The sequence below is a fragment of the Callithrix jacchus genome, chromosome 6 (genome assembly GCF_049354715.1).
Source record: "Callithrix jacchus isolate 240 chromosome 6, calJac240_pri, whole genome shotgun sequence".
Classification (NCBI taxonomy): domain Eukaryota; kingdom Metazoa; phylum Chordata; class Mammalia; order Primates; family Cebidae; genus Callithrix; species Callithrix jacchus.
This window is the reverse complement of record NC_133507.1, coordinates 73548248-73554285: the sequence shown is the minus strand read 5'-3', so window position 1 is coordinate 73554285 and position 6038 is coordinate 73548248. Positions and strand designations below refer to the sequence as shown.

Sequence of the window (6038 nt, the reverse complement as noted above, 5' to 3'; positions counted from 1 at the left end):
TGATCCCAGCTCTTTTGGAAGCTGAGGTGGGAGGATCTTTCAGGGCCAGGTGTTCAAGACCAGCCTGGCTAATACAGGCAGAGCCCCCAACTCCACAAAAAATAAAAATAAAAAATTAGCCAGGCATGGTGGTGCATGCCTGTAGTCCTAGCTACTCAGGAGGCTGAGGTGGGAGGGAAGATCACTTGAGCCTGGGAGTTCGAGGTTGCAGGGAGTTACGATTACACCCCTATACTCCAAACTGAATTACAGAGGAAGACTCCATCTTTGAAAAACAAAAACAAAAAACCTAGAGAGTCAAGGAACAATTCAACATAGTTAGGAGAGAGGACCTATATTCCATAAATAAACTCTTCTCCAAAGTTAACATCCTGGACCAGGTGTTGTGGTTCATGCCTGTAATCCCAACATTTTGGGATGTTGAAGCAGGAGGATCCCCTGAGGCTAGGAGTTTGACACCAGCCTGAGTCAACACAGCGAGTGGCCAGCTAATAAAAAATCAGCCAAGCATGTTGAGGCAGAGGATCTCTTGAGCCGAGGAATCTGAGGCTATGGTGAGCTATGATTGTGCCACTCTACCCTAGCCTGAGCAACAGAGCAAAATCCCATCTCAAAAAGAAGAAAAAAGGAAGGCTTATAGATGATAAAAGTAATTGGCAGCCAGTTTTTCAAAATTAGTATTTAGCTTTTTTTTTTTTTTCCATTTCAGACGGGCAATGTGTGATGCCATAACAAAGTTTAAGGCCAGCACATCTCACACACGTGGGTGAACACTCAATTCATCATGCTTATAAACTACAGAAGGATCTGAATGAGTTTCTAGAATAATTCCTAGTCTAAAAGTTTATGGTTCTATTTTCATGACTATTTTAGGAGCTAGAAGCATTAAATGTAATTAATGCTTATGAAGAGTTACAGACACAGGCATAACACAAAGCAAGGAGGAAACAAACCTCAGAAAGGCAACCACATATTTTTATTTTCACATTCAATCCTATAAATATCATTGCAAAATCTATATATTTGTTTTGGCACATAATATATTTACTAGACTAGTCATCTAAACTTCGCGAATTTTCTGATTTTTTTTTTTTTTAAAGATGGGGTTTCACCATGATGGCCAGGGTGGTCTTGAACTCCTGACCTCAGGTGATCCACCCACCTTGGCCTCCCAAAGTGCTAGGATTACAGGTGTGAGCCACCATGTCCGACCTTTTTTTTTTTTTTAGACCAGTCTTGCTCTGTCACCCAGGCTGGAGTGCAGTGGCCCCATCTTGGCTCACTGCAACCTCTGCCTCCCAGGTTCAAGCAGTTCTCCTAATTCAGCCTCCTGAGTAGCTGGGGTTACAGGTGTGTGCCACCATGCATGGCTAGTTTTTGCTTTCTAGTAGAGACAGGATTTTACCATGTTGGTCAGGCTGGTTTCAAACTCCTGACCTTATGATCTGCCCACCTCAGCCTCCCAAAGTGCTGGGATTACAGGCCTGAGCCACTGCACCTGGCCTGATTTGCTCTTTAAAAAAAAAAAAAAATTACTATGCTTTTTCTAGAGACAGGGTCTTGCTGTGTTGCCTAGCTTGAACTCCTAGGTTCAAGCGATCCTCCCATCTCAGCTAAATAAGATATCCTGATAGGAACTTCCAGGTTTAACTTCGGTTGAACCATTAACACATTTGTCTTTATTTTTTAGTTCTACTCATGACGGCAAAGTGCTGCATTACAAAGTCATACACCATTTGACTTTGTGTTGCTCCTTAGGGTTAATGACACCTTATCTAGATTTTGTACTTAAAAGGTAAATACTGCTATTAGTTACTTGGAGACCTCTTTACCATTCCCCTCTCCTCAATTATATATATACAGCACTTACCCCAAAAGGATATTGCACTGGTGAAAGGAGCACTCCATTTGGTCAATTAACAGAATGTCTAACACAGACAAATTACTTCCACTTTAATGTGATTTTTTTTTCCACTTCTAAGACAAATCTATGTAGTGGAAGAAAAATAATAGGGTTGGTAAAGATGAATAATACCATGTATAGTGTTTATAAGAAACTAGATGTTGTCTAACTTGAACACCAAAATAATTACCATAAATTAGAACACTTCTAGTTAACAGATGAAAAAGCAAGGGGGTAAGTAGCTTGTTTAAAATCCTTTAGAAAGTAAGTAGAGGGTTGGAATTCTGACTCCAGAGCTTATATTCTTGACAACTTGTCCAGGCTCTATAACAGATTGTCTGTGTACTTCATTTGGATGACTTTCCAGTCACATAAGTTCTTTATTTTTTTACATTTTTTGAGATGGAGTTTCACTCTTGTCACCCAGGCTGGAGTGCAATAGCACGATCTTGGCTCACTGCAACCTCCACCTTCTGAGTTCAAGCAATTCTCCTGCTTCAGCCTACTGAGTAGCTGGGATTACAGGTACCTGCCACCATGCCCGGCTAATTTTTGTATTTTTAGTAGAGATAGCGTTTCACCATGTTAGCCAGGCTGGTCTCAAACTCCTGATCTCAGGTGATCCAACTGCCTCGGCCTCCCCAAGCGTTGGGATTACAGGAGTGAGTCACCATGCCCGGCCATAAGTTCTGTATATTAAACAAAGCAGCAGTGAAAATTTCTGGCAGTTTTTCCTTTAGCACCCAGTAGCTGAAAGACATGGAACTAGTAAGATATTTTCTGCTGTGACCTTAAGGGTCATTAAACCCAAAGTTGTTCTTCAGAAGTGTAAGGAATTCCAAAAATAATGATCATTATCTGAATTTAAGATCCTGTATCACAGAAGCAATACCAATTATAAAAACAGCATTCAAAATGTTTGGATTATTGATAAGAAATCTTCCTACAGAATCTTTCATAGGCTTTAGGAATATATGCCTGGTCAGGAAAACCAACTTCATTTAGGTATGAAGTAGCTTCTTTGTCTCGGTTTACCATCCTGAGCAAAAGTGCTTTCCCAAGTCATCTGAAAACATTGGAAACCATGCAAATCTTCTATTAGCAGTACTGAGGAACAAAGAGGTAGGATTTATTAGTCAGCCTTTAAAAATACCTGCAAACAACTGTATGAAAAACTTACACATTGTATAATCCTTAAGAGTAGGGGTCCGCGGTGGCTCTGGACAGATGTCCTGGCACTTGAGTAGGTGAGGCCATGAGTTCAAGGCCAACCTGAGCAACATTACAAGCTCTCATTGATTAACCAAAAAAAAAAAAAAAAAAAATTTTAAGAGTACAGGATTTGGCCAGGTGTGGTGGCTCACATTTGTAATCCCAGCAGTTTGGGAGGCTGAGGTAGGCAGATCATTTGAGGTCAGGAGTTTAAGACCAGCCTGACCAACACGATGAAACCCCATCTCTACTAAAAATACAAAAAAATTAGCCAGGCATGGTGGTGCATGCCTGTAGTTCCAGCTACTTGGGAGGCTGAGGCAGGAGAATCATGTGAACCTAGGAGGTGGAAGTTGCAGTGAGCTGCAATCACGCCACTGCACTCCAGCCTGGGTGACAGAGCAAGACTTTGTCTCAAAAAAAAAAGGTACAGGATTTGGTCAGACTGCCAAGGTTTAAATTCTACCTCCATCTTTTACTAGTTCTGTGATCTTGGTAGGGGCACTTAGCCTCTTTCTGTCTCAGTTTCCTTCTTGGTAAAAAGGGCATACAATTGTATGTGTCTCATATGGTTGCTGGGAGAATTAAATGGGGTAATGCTCTTCCACAGTGTCTGGCACATAATAAGATTAGCTTCATAAATATTAGCTATAGTGTAACAAATGAGAACCAATATTGTAAAACCTGCTTCTAACCAGTATAAGATGAGCAACATTTGGCTTTGGATTATCCTAAAGAAAAAATGTAAACAGAAAATTATACCTTTTAAAAATATGAGGCCAGGAGCAATGGCTCATGCTTGTAATCTCAGCACTTTGAGAGGCTGAGACAGGTGAATCAATTAAACCCAGGAGTTTGAGACCAGCAAGGGCAACATATCGAAACTCTACAAAAATTAGTCTGGCATGATGGTGTGCACCTGCAGTCCCAGCTACTCGGGAGACTGAGGCAGGATAGTCACATGAGCCCTAGAGGTCAAGGCTGCAGTGAGCTGTAATCATGCCACTACTCTCCAGCCTGAGTGACAGAGCAAAAACTTGTCTGAGGGAGCAGGGAAAAGATGAACAATGTGTTAAGAGAACAAGTAATTACAAAACTGAGAGAAGAAACTACATAGAGCCAAAATATATTTTCCCTGATCTTGCAAAAATGGCAACTCTATTTCATCAACATTTCATAACCTTTGCTTATTCTTTTGGGGGATCTCTTGGTAGGGGTGATATTGAAAGTAATAATCAACCAGGCATGGTGGCCCATGCCTACAATCCCAGCACTTTGGGAGGTCAAGGTGGGTAGATAAACTGAGGTCAGGAGTTTGAGACCAGCCTGACCAATGTGGTAAAATCCTGTCTCTACTAAAAATACAAAAAATTAGCCAGGCATGGTGACACATGCTTGTAATCTCAGCTACTCGAGAGGCTGAGGCAGGAGAACTGTTTGAACCCAGGAGGCAGAGGTTGCGGTGAGCCGAGATTGTACCAGTGTACTCCAGCCTGGACAATAAGATCAAGACTCCATCTCAAAAAAGAAAAAAAAACAGAAACAGAAAAAGAAAGTAATAATAGTTGCATAATGGTCCTTTATATATATAGTACATATACAGCCATGAAGTTGTTTTATAGGCATTTTGCTTTGCAACAACTTTGTGATAGGTAGCGTTTCCCTGTTTAAATGGTGAAGAAACTGAGGATTAGAAAATTAAAGGGAACACTGTAAAGGGACAGAACTGAGACGAAAACACAAGATTTAACAAATTCCTGAATCTTTTTCCATGGTAGTGTGGAGAATATGGATAAAGTAATTTATATGCTCAATATAAGTAATGAATCAGAAGTATTCAATTGAATTTAGTTTGCTTCAAAAATTCAGTCACTTCTGCTTAAATAACTTTAAGGTTAAATTAAGAATAATTGATGCAAATGCACATATCACTTGGGGACAAAGTTTGATTTTTTTCTTATTATTGAAGAATAGGTTCTTGATGTTATTCCCTTCCATTTAAAAATTGGAATACACATAAAGTACAAATATCATCAATGTATTATTTCAACATTCTAAGCAAAATTAGAGTATTGCTTTCAGAATTAGTGTTTTAAAGCAGAGTATTGTTGTGGAACATAACTAACATATAAATGACTATCAACCTATGTTTCTCTATTCTTAAAATTGTATATAAACTACATGTAAACCCAACAGTTCTGTGATAATTGACATGAAGCTCAAGGGGAGAAAATCAATGTGAGGTCAAAAGTTCAAATTAAAATGGAAAGAATAGGTCTATTATCTGAAAGGATTCATAAAGCTTCTTATAGATATATCTAAATGTGTTTTTGTCCTAAGAAATATTTGAACCCTGAATAGCTTAGATGTTTACATGCTTTATAGAAAAGATGTGAACCAAAGGATCTAAGTTACTTTCTTTTTTTTTCCTTTTTTTCTTTTAATTTATTATTATTATTATTTTATTGCATTTTAGGTTTTGGGGTACATGTGAAGAACATGGAAGATAGTTGCATAGGTACACACATGGCAGTGTGATTTGCTGCCTTCCTCCCCTTCACCTGTATCTGGCATTTCTCCCCATGCTGTCTCTCCCCAACTTCCCACCCCCCGCTGTCCCTCCTCTATTCCCCCCAACAGACCCCAGTGTGTAGTGCTCCCCTCCCTGTGTCCATGTGTTCTCATTGTTCAACACTTGCCTATGAGTGAGAACATGCGGTGTTTCATTTTCCATTCTTGTGTCAGTTTGCTGAGAATGATGTTCTCCAGGTTCATCCATGTCCCTACAAAGGACATGAACTCATCGCTTTTGATGACTGCTTAATATTCCATGGTGTATATGTGCCACATTTTCCCTGTCTGGTCTGTCATCGATGTGCATTTGGGTTGATTCCAGGTCTTTGCTATTGTAAACAGTGCTGCA

General features: G+C 39.7%; 1 non-coding gene across 1 annotated transcript; it reads right to left on the bottom strand.

Annotated features, from left to right (window-relative positions):
* Window positions 1-703: 703 nt before the first annotated feature.
* On the bottom strand, window positions 704-807 carry LOC118155174 (small nucleolar RNA U13). The gene has a single exon (XR_004745393.1). It is a non-coding gene; the product is annotated as a small nucleolar RNA U13 (small nucleolar RNA).
* Between the last annotated feature and the right edge of the window lie 5231 nt (window positions 808-6038).